This window comes from Lontra canadensis, unplaced genomic scaffold, assembly GCF_010015895.1.
Source record: "Lontra canadensis isolate GAN:19392208 unplaced genomic scaffold, GSC_riverotter_1.0 scaffold44, whole genome shotgun sequence".
Taxonomy (NCBI): Eukaryota; Metazoa; Chordata; class Mammalia; order Carnivora; family Mustelidae; genus Lontra; species Lontra canadensis.
In genome coordinates this window covers 9,357,035-9,378,869 of record NW_022631038.1, presented here as the reverse complement: position 1 = coordinate 9,378,869, position 21,835 = coordinate 9,357,035, and positions in this window count along the sequence as shown.

The window sequence follows — 21,835 nt, the reverse complement described above, 5'->3', positions numbered from 1 at the left end:
GTAAGTGTACAGCTACAAGATGACTATTGGACTGCTTTTTACAATACATGGCAAATGAATTCAGAGAAAAGTAATTGAGTTTATTTTTTTTAACTGAATAGACTAGGAATATTTAATAAGTAGAAGAAACTACAAATGTCTCTAAATACTTAAAAGACCTTCACGTGAAAAGGAAATTAGATTTGGGGAGGTAGCAAACTTCAGAACTGAGTATGAGCACAAAGGAGAATTTGTTAGTGATCAGATTTCACTGAAAAGGGAAAAGTCTGGTTGGGAGAGGACTGAGCTACATGATGCTGGAAACTCATACTCAGGTAGTATGGCTTTAAATCTCAGATGTATCTATGTACTTCCCGATTTATTTTTAAACAAACTTTTGCTGGTATATGTTCAAGTGATATGGAAAATGCTACTGCAAACTACATTAAACTAATGAAATAATTGTTTTTCTCATATATCTTTTTATTAGATAACAATGATTTTCATATTGTAGGAAAGATGAACGTGTAATTGCTACAATGAAATACGTACCATTACTATACAAAAATCCTCCTTATGTTTTTAGAATTTGGGTAAGGCACATTACAGAAAGCAACCACTCCTTTCAAACTTAGATTCCCCAAAACCCCTAAAAAAGCAGTGGGCAGCTACTATGGTGGTTAGAAGGCCAAAATGGAATTATTCAGAAGTAGTGAGAATATTGCACATTTTCTTGGAATATTCTGAATTCTCTTGTGTTTTTCAGCAAATTCCCCAGCATCGTTTAGTATTTCTTAGCTACTTTCTCTGTCTCCCAAAGCTGTCTTCTGACCATCATCATCTGGGATAATGATGTCTTACAAATAAATGAATTATTTTCCCCTAAAACTGCTATGTCTTTGTCTTAGAAGATGACAACTCATGGCTTTCAATGAATTTATCATGATTCAAAAAGTTTAAATAACGGTTTAATAGACTGTTTAATGGTAAAATTTAAATAATCAAATAATGCAGCTCTCTACTGTCAGTTTTTCAAAACATACATACAGGAAAATAAACAAAATATAAGTATAGACACATTTTATCTAAGTATTTATATAAGACACATTTTATATAATACTTATATAAATATAAGTATTAGACACATTTTAACAAAATATAAGTGTAGACACAGGTTTTTTTGCCATTCTGTATACATCTGAGTAATGAGATTCCAACTCAAGAATTGGAATGTTATCCTTGTCTTAGTTAAATACTCACCCTCAACTGCTTCCCAAGTGACTCCTGCTTTGAGCATATATATATGGAATTATAAAGTAATTCTCTTTTGATTCTGCCTTGTTTCCCTTAATATTTTTTAAATCAAAAAGTTAACATGTTGCTCCGATTAGTTTCACTACTATAATAGTACTCCATTACAATATTATTTTTTTAAATTTAGCCTAGGGTGAAAGGATATTAGAAGAGAATTTCTCATTTTACTTACTACAAATATTCATCTTATGAACAATTTTCTATATGTCTTTGTTGAATATTTTACACATTTTTGTTGTGTATCTTTCCAACTTTGTAAATTGCTTTTCCCTGGTAAGCCAATAAATATTTGGAGTTTGTTGTGATTTTATGTGTAAAATAAAAACACAATCTTTGAACTGAAATAGTGAGAAAAAATAACATTGAATCACCTTTATTTCTGGATAAATTTAAATTTTAGAAAGACAAAGAAGTTCAATCAGGAGCAAATAAATTGGCTTCCCCATGAAATAAATCCAATGTACAAATTCAGGAAAATGAAAAACCATAAAGATCCATGTCATAAATCTCTCACTCTTTGCTTTTTTTCTAAAAAGTGTTCATTATGAATATTTGCAACACAATAATACAGTGAGCTCCTCTCAGTGTAATTATTTTATTACAGAGAAGATTGGACCTAAACTTTAAGATGCAGCAAAAACTGAACAAGTAGCTTGTACTTCCATAATATTATCAACATTCACTTATTGAACAGATCAAATAAATTCTTTGGAAAGCTCTCCCTGTGTACAAATGTTGACTTGGGCCTGAAGGAATTAATTTTTTTTAAATTAAGGTCACTGTTGGAAATATCTGAATGTTATAGAAAAGTGTGTCTATAATTCTTATGAATAATGTGCCAATATTTTGGATTTTATTTTTGTTTTCGTTCCACTATTCTTATAGTTGATGCAAACGAGTGATCTTAATAATTTATAACATTTAGTCTGCCTCATAATTGATTATTTTATTATTAGCCTCACAGAAAAAATAATTAACTTATTTCCAAGTAAATTTTTTTTTTTTTTTTAAGGGAGAAAGAGAGAGCACATGAGTGGAAGGGAGGGGCAGAGGGAGAGAGAGAATCTTAAGCACACTCCACACTCAGTCAGGAACCCCATGTAGGGCTTGATCTCAGAACCCTGAGCTCATGACCTGAACTGAAATCAAGAGCCAGACACTTAACCAACTGTGCCATCCAGGCACCCCAAAAGTGTTTTTTAGCTAACAATACCGTGCCAAGAGAAAAAACAGTTTTAACCTTTAGCTGTGGTTTGTTATTATACTTTAACATGTAAAGTGATTGAAAAATGTAGATTCTTATCTTGGAAATGGTAATTGCTGTTGGCTTTTAGTGTATTTTATCTAAAACGTTTTGTAGAAACTAATACAATGGTCATGTGAAATTTCAAAATCCCAGTGGCTAGTAGGGGGCAAGGCTCCTCTTGTCTCAATTCTCAGTGATGGAGTCTTTCCTTTCATCATAATGGCAAATTTAACTTGATTTGGGGACAAATGAGTAAAATAGACTTTGCATTTGAGCTAAGTCAGTCAAGCAAACCTATAGGTCATAGAATTGAAGCACATTATTGGCATTCTTACCGGGGATTAGAACAAAGCATCTTATGGAAATAATGTGTTAATTTGCCTCACTTTACTATTGTTTTCTGTACACGTATTTCCATCGAGAGCTTCTCAGGTGTCTGTAATTATGAGATGCATGAAGCTTATGAACATGGAATATAGCACTCTTCCAGCTGGCACCAAATTGTGAGTCTATCACAAGTTAAGGTCCTTGTGGCTTTACACCTTTTACCTCCATTTTGTTTTGTTTTGTTTTGTTTTGTTTTGTTTTGTTTTTCATTACAAAAGGACATAAAAATAGAACAAAGTCATGGGTTCTCATGAGCCATAGAAAAAAGCTATACAGTGCTACAAAGGCACTTACAATAATAATAATTATGACTGTGGTGGGTGGTGGTAGTGGTGATGGTTCCCCAAAGATTCAAACACCCCTGGGGCTTTTGCTCCAAATCACCCTAATAGCAGCTTCATCTCTACAACATTTTAGTATGATGTTGAGGCAATGCATTAAGACCTGGCGAGCCTCGGCACAATTCAGACCCTGTTCTGTCCCACCACAGTGGTTTCTCCTTGCCACAACTTTGGAATCTGCCTTTGTTTTTCCTACTTGCATACTCTCCATCATTGTTCCTTCACATTCTATATAATACCGGAATAGTTTAGTTCTCTAAACGCACAGTGGAGAGAATTTAGGAAAACCTAGTATTTTATCCGAATGTTCTAGTCCATTAGAATAGATTACCATCAGTAATTATTTACTTATTTTCCTGTCAGAGGTGAAGTACAAAATGTTCTGAGATTAGAGAGACACTTCTCCATATGAATTTCTACATTTAAAACTGCCAGCACTCTGGGTGCCTGGGTGGCTCAGTTGGTTAAGTGTCTGCCCTCAGCTTGGGTCATGATTCCAGAGTCTTCGGATTGAGCCCTGCATGGGGCTGTCTGCCCAGTGGGGAGTCTGCTTCTCCCTCTCCCTCTGCCTTGCCTCCAGCTTGCTCTCTCTCTCAAATAAATAAGTAAATAAAAACTTAAAAAAAAAAAACAAACAGTACTCCTTTCCCTGAAAAAATAGTAGAAAAATAATTAAAATTTCATTTTGGGTAGCAGAAATTTAATATATGCAAGACATAAATAATTTACTCCCCACTCTGCTTGGTTGGTCCACATAGTCCTAACATGAAGCTTTGAGCAAGATGATATTTTATTTTTTTATTATCCATATTTGCCAAAAATTATGTTTTAGGACATTTTTCCATATGAAAGATATTTCTTGTCAGCATTAATATAAGCATTTTGAAATGCTGTTTAAATATTATATTTCATCTCTGATTAATTCTTCAGCTTTTAAAAGTTCACATAAATATTCAAGTGTTACTAAATTGTATTTAAATATCAAGGAAAGAAAATAGAAATGATTCTGAGTTATCATAAGTTATATTGTGCTGCAAAAAAATAAAGCTATTATTTTGATGGTGACATATTAATTTCCATAAATAAACTTTCAATAGAAAAATACTTAGGAAGTAAAATAATTTCAGCAACAGAATTTTGTTATGTTTAGAATATACTCAATTTAAAACCAATAAAATAAACAACATATAATAGAATTAAAAAAAAGACAAACATACACTTTTAAGACCTTATTTGGGCCAGGGGGTGTATAATATCATGATCAATTATTCTCCATCTAATTTTCAAAGATTTTCAAAGAAAATTGTCCTCTAGAAATCAGTTCCAATGGACAATTCTGGGTAAATAGGACATTCTTTATAACCAATCATATAAACAATAGAAACTTGACAAAATGTAAATCCTTGAGGAAAATAAGGAACTTAGTGCACACACACTAATACTATTTGATACACACAAGCACAACGAATGAACTTAATGAATTTACTGGCTCATTAAACTTTCCTTTTTTGAGATAACAAGACCAACAAACCATTCTGGGTCTATGGGCAACAAAGTAACTAAAACGGGTTCTTTACACTTATGTATGCGAAGTATGACTAATTGCTCATACATGACTTCCTAAGTACAAATAAAATTGGGGAAATTCACCATCTTTTCCCCATTGTTCTATCCTTGGCAAATAGTGTAAATATTTTACATATTTCTAGGATAGTGCATTAGGCACCCTCAAAATAAACGTGTTGGCTAAATCCAAGCTGAGAAAAGCATCAAAATTAATTTACAATATAAAATTGGAAAGGGAACAATTGTGGCTCCAGGAGACAATTCAACTCCCCACTAGAATATATTGTTCATTATCACAAGACCACACTTTTCCAGAACTCCTATTACTATTGATGATCTCATACAATGAAAAAGGCATTCTATTTAAAAATAATGATAATAAGCCAATTTTTTTTTTTCTTTTGAAATAACCTATTTCGCAAAGTTGTCTGCTGGAAAAAAATAAGTTGAATATACAGGCAAATACACAAAATTGTTTCTGAAAGAATAGGCCCTGTGAATCAAAATACTGTTTTCTCCTTTCTTTTCTTTTTTTATACCTTTACCAAAAGTAAGCTTGAAAAAAGAAATAGAAGCGTTTTTCATGATTACCCTCTCACTCTTGATATTATCCTAGGTTCCTGATGATAAGACCAGGTGCTCTAAATCTGGCTCATTGCTTAGAAAAAGAAAGGAAAGGATCTTAAAGCATTTTATTAGTGGAGAGAATGATGCAATTTCTTCTCTAGTATATTCTTTAATTTAAATTTCATTCCTTAAAAAGCCCACGAATACCCTGTAGTGAAATATACATAGTAATAAAAAGTGCAAAATGAAGGAAAGCTACACTTTTCGAAGAATTCAAGCATTGTGCTAATGTGCCCAGAGGTTTTATATGGACGGCTAACTTTTTATGTGCCAACCGAGAGAATTCCCTTGCCAATCAACACTCACAGGGCTGTGATTTTCCTTTTCACCTCGGTAAATCTTTTATGTCAGGCTATCAAATATTACTTTTAGGACCCTACCAAATGTAATTAACTCTCTTTCTAATTAAAATGTTCTTTGTGCACACCTCAATACATGTGCTCCAATAATTCGTGGATGAGGAAGTATCCTCCTTCAATAAACTGATTCTATTGTTTTTTTGTTCTTTTTGTGTTCTCTCGCCCTTCCTTTCTTCCTTCCTCTCACTCCTCCTTTCTTCTGTCTTACCTTTACTTCATTTTTCTCAAACCTTCTAGAACATAAGTTTTCCTGATGAATATTGAACATTGTCATGAAAACAAGGCCCCTTATCTTGGGAGTAACAACCACAGAGGCTCACACGTCCTAAAACCTGCATCTGGAATTTCTCCTTTCCATTGTAGGGTGTTCTAATCTAGTCTGGGGGACAGAAACATTTTCCTATTTTGTTTCTTTAGCTTGTGTTGCTGCAACAGAAGAGAAATGTGTTCTGAGGCCAAAGGCAGCTTTTTGCTCTTAAGGGTAGTCCCTCCCAGAAAAGAGTTAAGGGTACTTCAGTATCATCCTTTAGTGACAAGCAAACACATTCCACAAATGTCTGCTAAACACTAACTCACGAATTTAGTGGTCAGAAAGCAAGGAATCATTTTTCTTATGGCACATAATACCTTTATTAAAAGAAGAATTCAAAGTATTAGTAATAATTTCTGCTCTGCCCAAAAGAGTAATGGATGAGGAAAAAATACAGAAACTACATAATCCAATGTTTTTTCCAAGGAGTAAAAAGCATTGAAAAGTACAAGAGGCAATATAGTTTATTGGCCCACAATCCATTTTACACCAAAAATTCCTGAAGCTCCCAGAAAGTATGTCAATCGCCGTGGGCCAAATAGTTAGAAAATGACACACTTGGAATTGGAATGCAGATCTTTTGATTTCTGTTCCAAAATGCATTCAGCAATACTATATTATGCCCTTTATGATATCCATCATCAAAATATTCCCAGGGTCAAAGAAAAAATTATACCAGATCAAATTAAACAAGCAAAGAAGATTTGACTTAAGGCTGTTATCATAGGCAGAAAGGCCAGAACTGAGTGTCAGCTCTACTCTGTGGAAATGAGAAGCGGTAAGTGTTTACGAAGTCAGGGTAAGGGGGAGGTAGTAAGCCATTTGTGTTAGCTAATTGGTTTTACAACCTGGAGCAGGCATTGGCTGAGGTCAGACTCCATCCCACCCCCCACCCCCCACCCCCCCGCAGAGACTGGGAGATAGGGGAATCCTTTCCCTTGATGACTTCCATTTCAAAGAGAAAGACAACCCTGGGAAGTCAAACTAGCAAGAGGCTTGAAAATTTTTCATCTCAAAGGTGCGTGGAGAGAATGTACAATTAGGAGTTTTCTACAGTCAATTATCCAAGAAAAGGGAGATTGAAAGCCCAGAGTCAGGATGAAGCCTGGCTAGTGCTTAGTGCAGCTGAGAAGACACTTCCCGCCATCTTTGTCATTAGTCGTACTTGGAAGTAAAAATATGGCTGTATTAAAAGTAGTAACTCAAATTTATTCACCTTTTCCACTCCTCTGCATATTTCTTCATATTAAGCTCCCCTCAATACAGCCTACTTGCAAGTGTTGGTTGTCTGTTTTTTGAACAATTTCTAAATTTGTCTTTGTCTATTCAGACAAATACCACAGACTCAGTAGCTTTTAAATAGAAATTTATTTCTCTAGTTTTGGAGGCTGGAAGTCCAAGATCAGGATGTCAGCATGACCAGTTTCTGCCGAAGGCCTTCTTCTGGGTTGCAGACTACTAGCTTCTCACCGGGTTCTCACAGGGGGGCAGGGATGAGGGAGATCTCTGGGGTCTCTCTTACATGAGTGCTGATTCCATTCATAAAGCCTCCACCCTCAAGACCTAAGCACCTCCCAAAGGCCCAGCTCCAAAACCCATCACATTGGGCATTAGAATCTTAGCATATGAACTTGAGGTGGATGGGGGATGACACACACAAACATTCAGACCATAGCACCGCCCTGTAAGTGCACAGATGTTCCCAAGTATCCTTTCAGGTCCTTCCACTCCAGAATCATCCATCTCCCCACACGGGTTCTGCCTGCCTGCTGAGCTCCTGCTGCTGTCCTTCCCAAGGGTATGATTCCTTCTCCACGGTGTTGTCTCCAAGGGGCACCCCCTGAAGCTTGCCAGTACCGTCATCAACCTTCATTTTGCTGGATTCACATCTTTTTGCCGTCTGCATGTCACATGACATTGCCAATACCTTACGTTCAGCATCTCCTCTTGAAAGAAAATGTCCTGAAGCATCTCCAGGATTGAGAAATAGGAGAGTAAATTTACCATCAACAAGTTTTCCAGGTAATGTCACAAAGGGGTGGGCTTCCAAAATGTAAAGCTTGTTCAAGTCACTTACATTATGAAATTCACTGAGACCGATATTTACTCTGAATTTTACATCCTGCCTTGTGATTATGGGACGTCATCATCATGAGGCAGCCATAGGAACTAGCATCTGGTAGAGTAATTTTAGTCCCTTTAATAATTATAATTGCTACTACATATTGCTCATTTACTCTGGGTGAGGGCTTTGTTCGCATCATGCTAATGACTGTGTTTAGAAGGAAGAAATACTTAAAGCATTTATGGGAAAGTGAGACTCAGCTGAGTGGATAGAAAACAGTGATGGGCTGGGCGGGAGCTCGATCGCTGCTGTGTGGTTGTCGTTGTGTTTCTCTCCATGATACAGCCCTCCGTTTCTCTTTTGTTGTTTTCCTATCTTCCTGAAGACTTTGGAATCTTTATTACAGAAGAATTAGAACCACGGCATATGCATCAAAATGGACACTGTTGATTTTATATGTCTGTAAAGATATATCATTGTTTTTCATTATTTTTTATGCATTTAAATAAATATTTTATTTTAGAATAGTTTTAGATTTACAAAATCTCTGCAAAAACGTTACAGAGCCTCATATGCCCCTCTCAAATTTCCCTCTTGTAAAACTTTTACATTACTATGGTACACTTTTTTTTTTTTTTTAGACAACTGATGAACTCATTTTGGTACATTTGCATTAACTAAAGTTGGTACTTTATTCATATTTTCCTAGTTTTTATCTAATGCTCTTTTTCTGTTTTATAATCTCATCTAAGACAATATATTACAATTAGGTATCATGTCTTCTTAGGATCCTCTGGGTTGTGACAGTTTTTCAGGCTTTCCTTGTATCGACGACCTTGCCAGCTTTGAGGAGTATTGGTCAGGTATTTTTTAGAATGCCCCCCTATTGGGATTTGTCTGATATTTTCCTCATAATTATACTGGAGTGTGGGTTTCTGCTAAAAAGACCACACAGAGAGTGCTGTTCTCATCCCATAAAACCAAGAAAATAAACATCAACATGACTCATCACTGTTAATAATGATCTTGATCACATGTCCGATATAGTGTTAGCCAGGTTTCGTACTAGGAAGTTGACTTCCCTCTTTCCATACTGTGCTCTTTGAAAGGAAGTCACTATGTGCATGTATTTATTTATTCTGTCATTTATTTATCTATGACTGATTCTAGAATCAGTCAAGGCTCTATTATTTTTCAAGAGTTAGTAGATATTCTCTAATAATATTAGAAGCCACAAGGTGGGCTAGGAAATTTGGTTGCTATTAAAGAACTGTCATTGTTTCTTTTTCTCTCACCTGACAGAGCAAGAAAATGTACATGTGTGTATACCATCCCATGTTTAATATAAACATGTATTTCTATAAGAAAATATTCATAGCTTATTTTTTAATTTTTTTAAAGATTTTATTTATTTGATAGAGAGAGACAGAGACCACAATTAGGCAGAGAGGCAGGCAGAGAGAAAGGTGGAAGCAGGCTCCCTGCTGAGCAGAGATCCCAATATGGGGCTCGATCCCAGGACCCTGAGATCATGACCGGAGCCCAAGGCAGAGGCTTAACCCACTGAGCCACCCAGGCGCCCCTATTCATAGCTTTATTAAGCTAAACATGAGCTCAGACTCCAAGCCATTACCATGTGGGTTACTCTAGCTTCTTCCCCTCACGTGTGTGTAGTTCCCACTCTAACAGTGAGAAACTTGGCTCCTACCATTTGCCATACAATCCAATTCCATGTGTAGATATAGCATTACCAATTAGACCTCGTTAACCAGTACTGTCTTAGGAAACAACTTTACAAACTTGAGTATGGTGTTGAAGTAAAGATTTTTGTTTATATTGCCTGTAGTCTTACTAACTTCACTTATTTTATTTTACTTATTTTTTTAAAGATTTTATTTATTTATTTGACAGGTAGAGATCATGGGTAGGCATAGAGAAAGGCAGAGAGAGAGGAAGGGAAGCAGGCTCCTGGCTGTGCAGAGAGCCCAATGGGGGCCTCAATCCCAGGACCCTGAGATTAACCACTGAGCCACCCAGATGCACCTGGCTTCACTTATTTTAAAATTACTTAGTTCAGCAGCTCCCCCCACCTTCCTCCAGGGAGATCGGTTCATGTATTCATAATACAACATATCCCACCACATTGCACACTGTCTTGAGATTCTCCTGACATCCTAAATGATTTTTTTTATTTGTCAATATTCCATTTCATATTTGGTGATGAAAAGTTCAGTGGGTTTTGACAAATGCATACTGTCATGAATCCACAACTACGATATCACACTGAATAGTTTCACTAGCCTAAAAAAATCTCTTATTTCACCTCTTTACCCTCTCCTGCATCTCTGAAATTCTCATCTGTCTTACTGTCTCTGTAGATCTGCTGTTTCCAAAATGCCATGGAATCGGAATCAGACAGTATTCAAAAGCTGTTCAGACTCATCAATGTGCAGTTAAAACTCAAATTTAGCTTTTCATGGTTTGATACCTCATTCATTTTTATCGCTGAATAATAGTCTATTGTATGGATCTACTATTGTTTGCTTCTCAATTCACATATCGAAGGGCGACTTAGTTACTTCCAGTCTTGCTGGTAAGACTATCTCCTGTCTTCATCGAATTGCTTTTGCTCCTTTGTTAAAGATCAGTTGATCATATTGCTGTGGATCTACTGGTAGGCCCTCTATGCTGTCCCATTGATCTAGATGTTTATATTTTGCCCACACTCTATGGCTTGGAATCTCAGAAATCAGGTACTGTGGGCCTTCCAACTTTGTTCTCTTTTCAGGATTAGGTTTACTATCTTCTGTCTTTGCTTTTGCACGTGAACACAGAATCAGTATCTACAAAACAGCTTGCTATGATTTTGAGTGGATTGTACCAGATCTATAGATCAAGATAGGAAGAGATGATAATTTTATAATATTGCATCTTCCAATCCATGAACATAGACTATCCCTTCCATTTATTAATTTTTTTTCTAGTTTTCAGAGGCATATAGTATAAGCCTACATATTCTTCTAATATTCAACATCTATATGTTTCATTTTTGCTGTTGCTGTAAATGGTATTTTTAATTTCAAATTCAAATTTTTCATTGCTGGCATTGAATAATATTGAATTTGAACATTAACTTTGTGTCAGGAGTTAAATTGTGCTCCTCCAAAAATACCCCCAGGACCTCAGAATGTGATCTTATTTGGAAACAGCATCTTTACAGAGTTAATAAAGTTAAAATGAGATTAGGTCTGCCTTAATCCTACAGGACTGGTGTCTTTATAAAAAGGAGGAATTTGGATTCACCGTCACAAACAGATGGAAGACGACAAAACACACACAGAAGATGCCCATATGACTGCAATGATGCCTCCACAAGCCAAGGAAGCCCAAGTATTGCTTGCAAGTGTCAGAAGCTAGAAGAGGCAGAGAATGATTCTCCCCCAGAGCTGTCAGAAAAAGCATGGCTCTACTGGCACATTGATTTCAGGCTTTTGGTCTCCAGAATTATGCAGTAATAAATGTCTGTTGTTTTAAGCCATCCAATGTTTGATATTTTGTTATGGGAGCTAATACGCCTTGCATCTTGCAACCATACTGTACCTGCTCATCTGTTCCAGAAGATTTTTTTTTTCAATGTATTTTGATGTTGTACATAAACTGTATTTATTTCTTCCAAAACTGTACACATTTTCTTTTCTTGTCCAACTGCATTAAGATTTCCTGTATGATATTCAATAACTACAGAGAGAGTCTTCTTATTTTATTCCTAATCTTAGAGGGTGAGTGTTTGGTTTCTCACTCTTAATGATGATTTCTGCTGTAACTTTTTATATAGTTTTTTTTTTTTCTCAAGTTGAAGATGCTCCCCTCTATTCCTAGTTTGTTGAAAGTTTTTATCATGAATGGACGTTGCATTTTACCAACTGCTTTTACTGTGTTTATATGATCATATGATTTGTGTTATTTAATTTATTGATATGATGGATTGCATTAACTGATTTTCAATGTTTAACCAGTTTTGCATACCTGGAATAAATTCCACTTAACCGTGGTGTACAATTTTTTTATACCTCCATGAAATTCATTTGCTCATATATTGTTGAGGATTTTGAAGCTGTGTTTATGAGAGATGCCAGTCTGTGGTTTTCCTATTTTGTAATATCTTTGTGTAGTTGTGGTATTAGGGTGATGTTTCTTCATTGAATGGTTAGGAAGTATGATCTCAGATTCTATTTTCTACGAAAGATTGTGGAAACTTGGTATCATTCCTTCATTAAATATTTGGTATAATTCACTAGTAAATTCGTCTAGGATTAGAACTTTCCTTGTTGGAAGGCTCTTAATTTTTAATTAATTTTTAAATAAATACAGGACTATTCAGTTTATGTACCTTTCCTTATGTGAATTTTGGTCTTTTGTATCTTTGGATATTCTAGGATAGATAATCCTTCTATATCAAGCTTGTTAATTTAACCACATCTACAAAGTATCTTTTTCCACGTAAAGATAACATATTCACAGGTTTCAGGCATTAGATATTAGACCTTATAGGGGAGTCATTGCTCCGCCTACCACACTCTGCCTCCTCTCTTCCAAAAATTTATGTCAGTTTCTCATGCGAAATGTATTCACTTCATCCCAATATTCCCAAAGTCTCCACGCATTAAACTTGTCAACAAACATGTGAACTTAAAAAGAATATATATTTTGCTGGTGTTAGAAGGACGGACCTCTAAATGTCAATTAGATTACGCTGATGGATACTGTTGTTCAGGTCAACTATATCCTTACTGATTTTCTGCCTGTTTGATTTATAAATAGCTGACAGGGGGTGTGGAAGTCCTGAACTAGAAGATCGCATTTGTATATCTCTCGTTTTAGTTCTATATTTCCCCCATTTATTTTTATACTCATTTTTTTATTATTTTGATGTTTATATGAGGTTCACATAGATATAGGATTGTTGTATCTTCTTGGAAAACTGACACCTTTATTCATGCTGCGCTCCTCATTATCTCTGATAATCCTCCCAGCTCTGAAGCCGACTTTGTCTGAAATTAGTATGGGTATTCAGTCTTCCACTGCACTAGTGTTAACATAGCACACCTTTCTCCATTCCTTCACTTTGAAACTGTGTCTTTATTTAAAATGTATTTTGTAGACAACAAGCAACTGGGTATTGTCTTTTTTCCACACTTCGGCAATCTCAGTGTTTTATTTGGTATACCAGATATCCACATTTAAAGTGGTTATTGATATGGTCCCATAAATCACATCTGAAACTGCTTTCAATTTCTTGAACTTGTCTTTTGGGTGTCTCTTCCCTTATCTTGCATCCTGTGGTTTCTGTTGAGAATTATATGATTCCCTTCTGTCTCTTCTCTTAGGGTGTCGATTATACACTTCTTTAAAAAAAAAAATAGTGGTTGCCCTAGCATTTACAACATACTCTTTGAAACCAGTCTAAATCCACCTTTGGGTAAAAACATTCTGTTTTGCAAGGAAAGCAGGTCACTTACAGCAGAGAATTTCCAGTTCCTAACGCTTGTTTCGCAGGATATCGAGGTCATTCATTCACTCTCCATATGCTACGATCACCTGATACATTACTATTATTATTCTGACAGCTATTTTTCAAGAGTTCTGAGCGTCCCGGTGTTGTGCTGGTCCATCAAGACAATGAACCAAACTGTAAGCGAATTTTTTATTCACTCACTGCAATAATGCAAAGAAAAGACTGAGCAGGAAAGACGTGGCTTCTGCCACGTTCCATGTTTCTGCACAAAATGGCAACAAGGGAGGATAAGATGGGTCAGTGCAGATAGGAGGGGGTCTTGCACATTGCCAAGAGAACTCCCCGCAGAAAGCTTCTGCAACATATGGGCCTGGGGGTCAGGGAAGGGAGGGGGAAAAATTAGGAGAGGAAAAGTAATGAGTAGTGAGTCAAATGGATGAAAATGTCTTGAAGGCCCCAGACAAGAAAGTCTCAGCAGAGAGGCCTGGGAAAGGCTTCAGGTGAGAGCCCTCCCCAGAAAGAGGCCTCTGCGTGGAGACACCTCGGCTAGAAATGCAGGTGTGTGTACATCCCTGGACCGCCAGAGACTCTGGTCCTCCACCCCTCGTCTCAGAGCGTGCAGTGCCGGGATGTGCGCCAAGTGTGCTGGCGAAGGCAGCTTCCCCCATCAGGTCAGGGAGAGCTTTGTAATTGCCCATGGTCAGGACTGAAACTCCACTCCTAAGATTACAGGGCAGAGCTGGATGCCTCATCATCTTCATAGGTCAATTAAAAATAAGACAAATAACATATTTTATTCTGTTTCTCTTTATTTCTTCTCTGGAGGACTCCCCTTCTATACATAGACTGGAGTTTGTAACTTACATTTCCTTCTGTAGGAACAAGCTCAGTTTTTAGAATGTGTTTATTAAAGAATATCAGACAAACCAAAATGTGCACAAATCTCAAAGGTAAAGTTCCATGAAATACGAAGTGAACAAAACCCAGGTCAGAAACAGGCTATAACCAGGAGCCCAGATGTCTTCCACTTAATATCCTTAGAAACATAAATATTTTTCCAGACACTCACTGCATCCGTATTAAGGAAATAAAACAACCATTTTTAAGGGAAATAAAGCAAGCGACATGGTGGCAATGAGCCATAATATAGATATAAATACAGATATAGATAAAGGTATACATAACACACATATCTAGAGATAATACATATCTGTATATAAATTTGTATGCATGTATGTATGCATGTATGTATATACAATATATTCCCCTGTAATGGGAAAGAGTTTTTTTCTTTGTTTGTTTGTTTCCACCACACTCCAAAATCTCAGTAGTTATAAAGACCATGTTATTCTATGGGAGCAGATGCACCCTCCTCGATGAGAAAATGCACATCCTCTACTTTCTGTGACTAAAGCAATCTGTGTTTTTCAGCATCTCGATCATTATGTCCATTAAACACACTTTTTGCTTAGTAGTATTAAGGATACATGCTCAAAACCAAGTATTTTGCCGGAACATATGGACAAGATTGTATCGGGTGATGGGTACAGAGCAGGGATGAGAACAGACAGAGAGCCTGGTCTCCTATAGTTGAAAACAAAGGCAGCTCTCTGACTGTTGCTAGACAAACACCAAGATTAATTGACATACACAGTGGCCAGAGGATGGAATTACAATTGTGAGTCTGTGACAAAATAAATAAATAACATTTTGGAAATAAATAAGTAAAATAAAATAAATTAAAACAACAAATCATTTAAAAAGTGGCAGATGGTTTAGAGGAAATTTATTGTGCTTTGAGAGTCACAGATGTTTCCCTTTGTCTTCTTCCACAATGCAAATACTAATAAATTCACTTCCTTTCTTCTTAAACATTTTAACATATTGTCTCGATGACTATAGTTTTATAATTAATCTTGGTATTTGTCAGGGTGAGTCATTCTGCTTTGCTCCCATGCAAAACTATCTTTAATGTTCTTCTTGATCCTTTGGTCTCTTATATGAGTTTCATACTAGGTTAGTCAGTTTTTATACAAAGTTCTATAGGAAATTTTTGCTAGATATCATTGAACTGACAAGTCAGTTTGGAGGGAATTCATAACTTCATTTTATTGAGTTTTCCTATCTATACACATGGTACATCTCTTCACTAATTTAGATATCTATGTTTTTCAGTGTATTAATTGGAGGGTCAGACAAGTTTTTGCCTGTGTCCTATTCAAATATGGATATATTTGGTCCTCAGTTCACTGGAGATGGTGACAAAGTGCAATATTCTTGAGTTAGGAAGTACATAGAAGATGGGGTAAAATTTACCACAATCAGCAAATGAGTACACAGCAAAAAAAAAAAAAAAAAAAAAAAAGGAAAAGGAAACTTCTGGTGCCCTTCCATTTCCCCTTTTTTCTATTGAAATATTATAAATGTTGTAAGCCATTAGAAACATAATTATGGCTTCTCATTTTCTTAGTAACGTATAATCTTCTTCTAAAAGTGACAGGTCTTTTTTATAGAACTTATTTATTTATTTCACATCTGAGTCCAACACTATATAAAACCCAGGAGAATATATCCCATCATGGAAGGAGGTAATAAAATAAGTGCCATAAATCTTACATTGTGATTTACAATATAAAAAACCAGAATCATAATGTTGGATGTCCTAAATAGATACTCTAGTGGCTTAAAAAATAGTTTCAAAACTTGAGTCTCTAGAGTCAAAGATATATCTGGAGAACAGAGAAAGGTTTATAGACAGTCTACCACCTACAAATTTATTGGGAAGAATAAGAAATCTAAGACCAGTAGGTATGTAGTTCAGGTTCCTAAAAACTGATTAGCTTCTGGAAGTCAAATTTATTTGTTTTATCCTTACATCCTTTAATGCAAAAAAAAAAAAAAAAAGGTATCATCAAACTTGTAAGCCCCTGCATTTTAAAGTAAAACAAAACAAATGGAGGGCTTAATGGTCTGACCTAACAAATATCAGGGGATGGAAATCTATAACAGCCATTGTTTTGTTTTTCAGCTATAACCAATAAAAGGATTTGAAATTTGAGCTCATGTGATCCTGTGCTCTATTTATGGTTTTCACGCTCCATTATTTATATTAATGCCTCAATCGAATAATTTATCATAGCTTATTTACATATCTTCTGCATATAAGAACAAAGAAAAATCACAACTCCTTCTCATAGTCTCATTCCTAAATAATATTGATGTTTTTGTAAAGGTCTTAAATGTAAAGAACCTAAGAATATCTTAGTTCTCTATTTACTTCCACAGTTCAGTCTATAGAAGTTATTTAATTTATGAGGTAATTTATGAGTGCAAAAAGATATCTATTTGAAAGATAAACTTTTCCTTAACTACAGCGAACCTATTATGATAGAAAATGCTCTCCCTGGTGTTAGAACTCCAATTTTTAAAAGTACACAGATTTCCTCATATTTTACTCACATTCACATGTCAAATTTTGTGATCCTACTCTGTCTCCTGATTGGGCAACTGATGTTGCTGGATCATTTAACTCTTAAACGTTTTTCTTTGGCAGGAATTGTTTAATGCATACATGCAGCTTATTCATGTAGAATATGAATGTAGAATTATGCATGCATTATCTATAAAAATTCTGTCAAGGTACACAGCCTTATATATTTTTTTTAATATATATGTGCATATATATATATATATATATATACATATGAAAATAGCATATTTAAGCTCTGTGGAAATTTAAATGTGAAAAGAGCAAACATTTGGAGTAAAGGTTTGGCTCAAAAAATAATTAGGTGTTTACAGTCCTTTTCTATTGCTCTAGGAGCAAGGCAGAAAGTACATTTACTGCTTTTACTCCTATCATGCTGGCAATAGACTGAAAAAGGAATCAAATTTCTTAGTGAGACCAATCACACATACTTTTTATTATAGGTTTGCATAACTTAAGGCTTATGCTTTATGTCTGATTGTATTTGGTGCCTACTCTCTTGAAAACATAGACTCATATAATAGAAATACAATCATAACATCAGAAGGAAAGCACACACTATCTCATCGGCCTATTATGATCCATCTGTTTCTGTTCAACTATAAAAAGAAAATAAACATATTTGTCAAGAGTCACATGCTTAAGAGATTCAATATTGATATATTATTCTTGGAATTATGTTAAAAGGATAAACAGTGCTGCCATTTGGTCTTCAAATGGTCTGATCTGTGCTCATCCTTATTCTGAAAGTGATCTCCCCTATCGAAGAGATAAAGGGAGGAAATGAGGCACATTTATCCCTGCATATTCTGTGAGATTGGCATCTCATTCATTCTAGATGTGCAATACACATCTAAAGAAACCCATTGTGTATATAATACAAGCAGGTTTGACTGACATTTTTCTCTTCCAAGGGTGAGCTCTAGAGGGACAGAAACAACTGCAGTGAGTTGACTAGAACGATTTATAATGCAAGACACCATGACATCTTTTAAGATGACCAAGAAGGATGTTTAACTGCAATCTTCCATGGTTTTGTAGACTGACAAGAAGAAGAAAAAAATTGCTGTTTAAGGAGACCTGTCGACTTTTATAGCTCAAAATGGATTTCAGGCTCAGCAGTCTCTTCATCTTTATATCCTAAAGAGGGCTGGCTCTGCAGGACAAATAGAAAGATACAGGAAACTTCCCAGCGTCCCATCTCTGAGACAACACTGTGATGACAACGGGAGATCCTAAGTGAGCAAAGCTCATTCATTGTTACATAAAATAGAGAATTCATGAAGTTCTCACATATACAAGGCTATTTTATCCCTATAACAATTTCTCACAGATTTTTTGTACCCCAGTTGAGAAAATCCATATGTCATCAATGAGTATTAGATCAGCAAACAGTCATGTAATCATCCAAATATATCAAGAACACTTTTACCTCTCAAGATGTAAGTTACATGTTAAATCGATAATTTAAACAAAAAGTCTGCATTTTAAATATCTTATACTTAAAATCAGGTGAAAAATGAACAGGTTAGTGATCACTATTATCAATATTTTTCTTGTCTCCCAAGTAATAAAAAATGATATAGGGCCACCACGCATGCCAGGATGTTGGCTGAAACTCTTGGAAGAAGAATGATAGTTAAGATTGGCCAACTAGAGGCAAGGTGACCAGTACTCCACCAAGAGCTTCATCTGCCTGACAGCTCCCTTTCACTGGACGCTAGTTACGGGCCAGGCACTGCACCAAGCACTTCACCTTTAAACAGTATTTTTATACACATTTTATACACATTTAAACATTACATCAAATCCACCATGTGAAGAAGAGACGCATCTAGAGCTCCCACCCACGTTTGAGCAATCTGAAAGTCTATTCTCTTTCTCGAACATCACATGGTTTCTTCTAATTTTAACTATTTCAACCCAACATGAACCATGTTTCAGAAAGATTTAAGGTGGCTGGTTTTTGTTTTTTGTTTTTTGTTTTTTGTTTTTTAATTTTTAAGCAATTTTTATAAGTCCCTCCTCCAAACCCCAAGTCTACAAAGCCTTCTTAAAAAGCACCTTTGGACTCAAGAATAATTTCTGCTGTGATTTTCAGTGTTTAATTTGGCCTATTTCACTGAGGTTATTTCCATTCTCTTAGCTTGCCCACATTCACTGGTATAGAAAACATGGCTACAGGGACGCCTGGGTGGCTCAGTTGGTTGGGTGGCTGCCTTCGGCTCGGGTCGTGGTCACGGCGTCCTGGGATCGAGTCCCACATCGGGCTCCTTGCTCGGTGGGGAGCCTGCTTCTCCCTCTGCCTCTGTCTGCACATGGCTACAGTGACTGTGATAAGTCAGAACAGATAATAAATGTCTTATGAATTAAAGATCACCCTATTCTCTTAAGTGCTAATGTCAGACTTACATGCAAGTTGCCCCCATGAAGTCATGTTTTCCCTGATATGTGCCTGTCACAGCTGTGGATCACAGCAGCACTCCGTGGGAAGTCATACACCGCCCACGGCCTCTTGACTCTGGAATGCATATCATACAACTCTCTCCAATATTCGTTTCGTTTGGATTCCCATATCAACCTCAATTCTTTCTTTAGCCCCCTTCCATCAAACTACATTAAATATATACTAATATAGTATAATATGTAATGTATTCGACTACAGTACATAAAAAAATGCAGAACTCGGCTTGATGAAGTTTTGTAATAGTAACATACCTATGTACCTAGAACCCAGGTAGATGACATAGAATACTGGCAGTACTAGAGAAAGTAGATCATGACCTGAGGCGAAGGCAGACACTTAAAGGCTGAGCCAACTAGGCGCCCCCCTTTTCATTCTTTCAATAACGTCTTTGGACACCATTTTAGTAGACTGGTCTCAAAGGAACCTAAAGCTTGAACGGTCTATTGCAGTGTGATTTCTTGTCACACTTTTGCAGAACAAGAGGCTATCAATAATGTACGTATCACAACAACGGCCCTCTTCCAAGGTTACTCACAGGCCATATTTCTGACAACAAATTAAAGTTCTGCTGTTCATTAATTTTATAAAAAAGTAATCATACAGCATGTTGCTTTTTTGTGTCTGACTTCTTTCTTTCTACCACATGATTCTGAGTTTCATCTGTATTGTTCCATGAATCAGTATTTCATTCATGCGTAGGTTGTACCATATTTCTCTGATCTAAAGCACCCTCATTTATCTCCCATTCTGTTGTTAATGGGCATGCTTGTACATGTCACTGGTGAAAATCTATAAGCATTTTTCCTGGCCAAATGCTCAGGAGTGGCATCGTTGGTCATGGGACATAGATTTGTTAAACGTCAGTAGCTACTGCCAAATAATTTCCCCAAATCATTATACTCCACCAGCCATGTATGTAAGATCCAATCGTTTAAGACACTTGTCGATACTTTGTACTTTATGCCTTTTTTTGTCAGTTGAAGTCGTGTTGTTACAATATACATTTCTCTAATGACTAATGAAACTGAGAGGTTTCAGATTTATTTATTTATTGGTTATTTCCATACCTTCTTTTGGGAAGTAATTTCTCAAGCTTTTTGCCTATTTTTCTGAGTTGTCTACTGTATAAATGTAGTGTAGAAGATTTTATATATTATGGATATAAATATTTTGTCAGATACATGTATTAAAATTCCTTTACTTACTATGTGACCTCCCTTTTCATTCTTTTATTTTTTAAAAGATTTAATTTATTTAGTTAACAGAGAGAGAGGGAACACAAGGAGGAGGAGTGGGAGAGGAAGAAGCAGACTTCCTGCCAAGGAAGGGCCTGATGCAGAACTCGATCCCAGGATGCTGGGATCATGACCTGAGGCGAAGGCAGACACTTAAAGGCTGAGCCAACTAGGCGTCCCCCTTTTCATTCTTTCAATAACGTCTTTGGACACCATTTTAGTAGACTGGTCTCAAAGGAACCTAAAGCTTGAACGGTCTATTGCAGTGTGATTTCTTGTCACACTTTTGCAGAACAAGAGGCTATCAATAATGTACGTATCACAACATCCATGGACACATCACTGGTAATGTGTCAGCAAATCAGTTTATAGATTACATTTATGATAACACGATGGGTGCTGGTTGGCAATTCACCTTTCCATCAGAGCAGTAATTTGTGTCTGTGTCTATGTTATTATATAAACATTAAGATGATAGACACAAAGGTATTTCACATGTTGATAAATAATTTACAGTTCTATATATTGATTTCTAAACATAATGCAACAGTCATCTCTTCACATTTCATTATAGCAACTTCCTAAGGTATTTGTTTCCATGACTCCAGAATAAAAATATTGTTTGCCTCAGAATTCTGATGAAAGTATACGAAACTGAAGATAAATTTAGTAGAGAGAAAAATCCAAGTATTCACGAAGAACTATTAAATAAAAAATGAACTATATTTTTGCAATATTTAGTTTATCAACAAACAAAAATAATAAAGACAGACCCATACATGAAAATTAGAGGAAGACCAACTTTAATTTGATGCAAAGATGATAAAACAGATTGATAAAAGCTGCCCAAGATGGGATGGACAGTGACAGGGGCAGCTGGGAGACAAACAGTGAATAACTATATAAGAATAAGCTGATCAATTCATTAGCCATGATG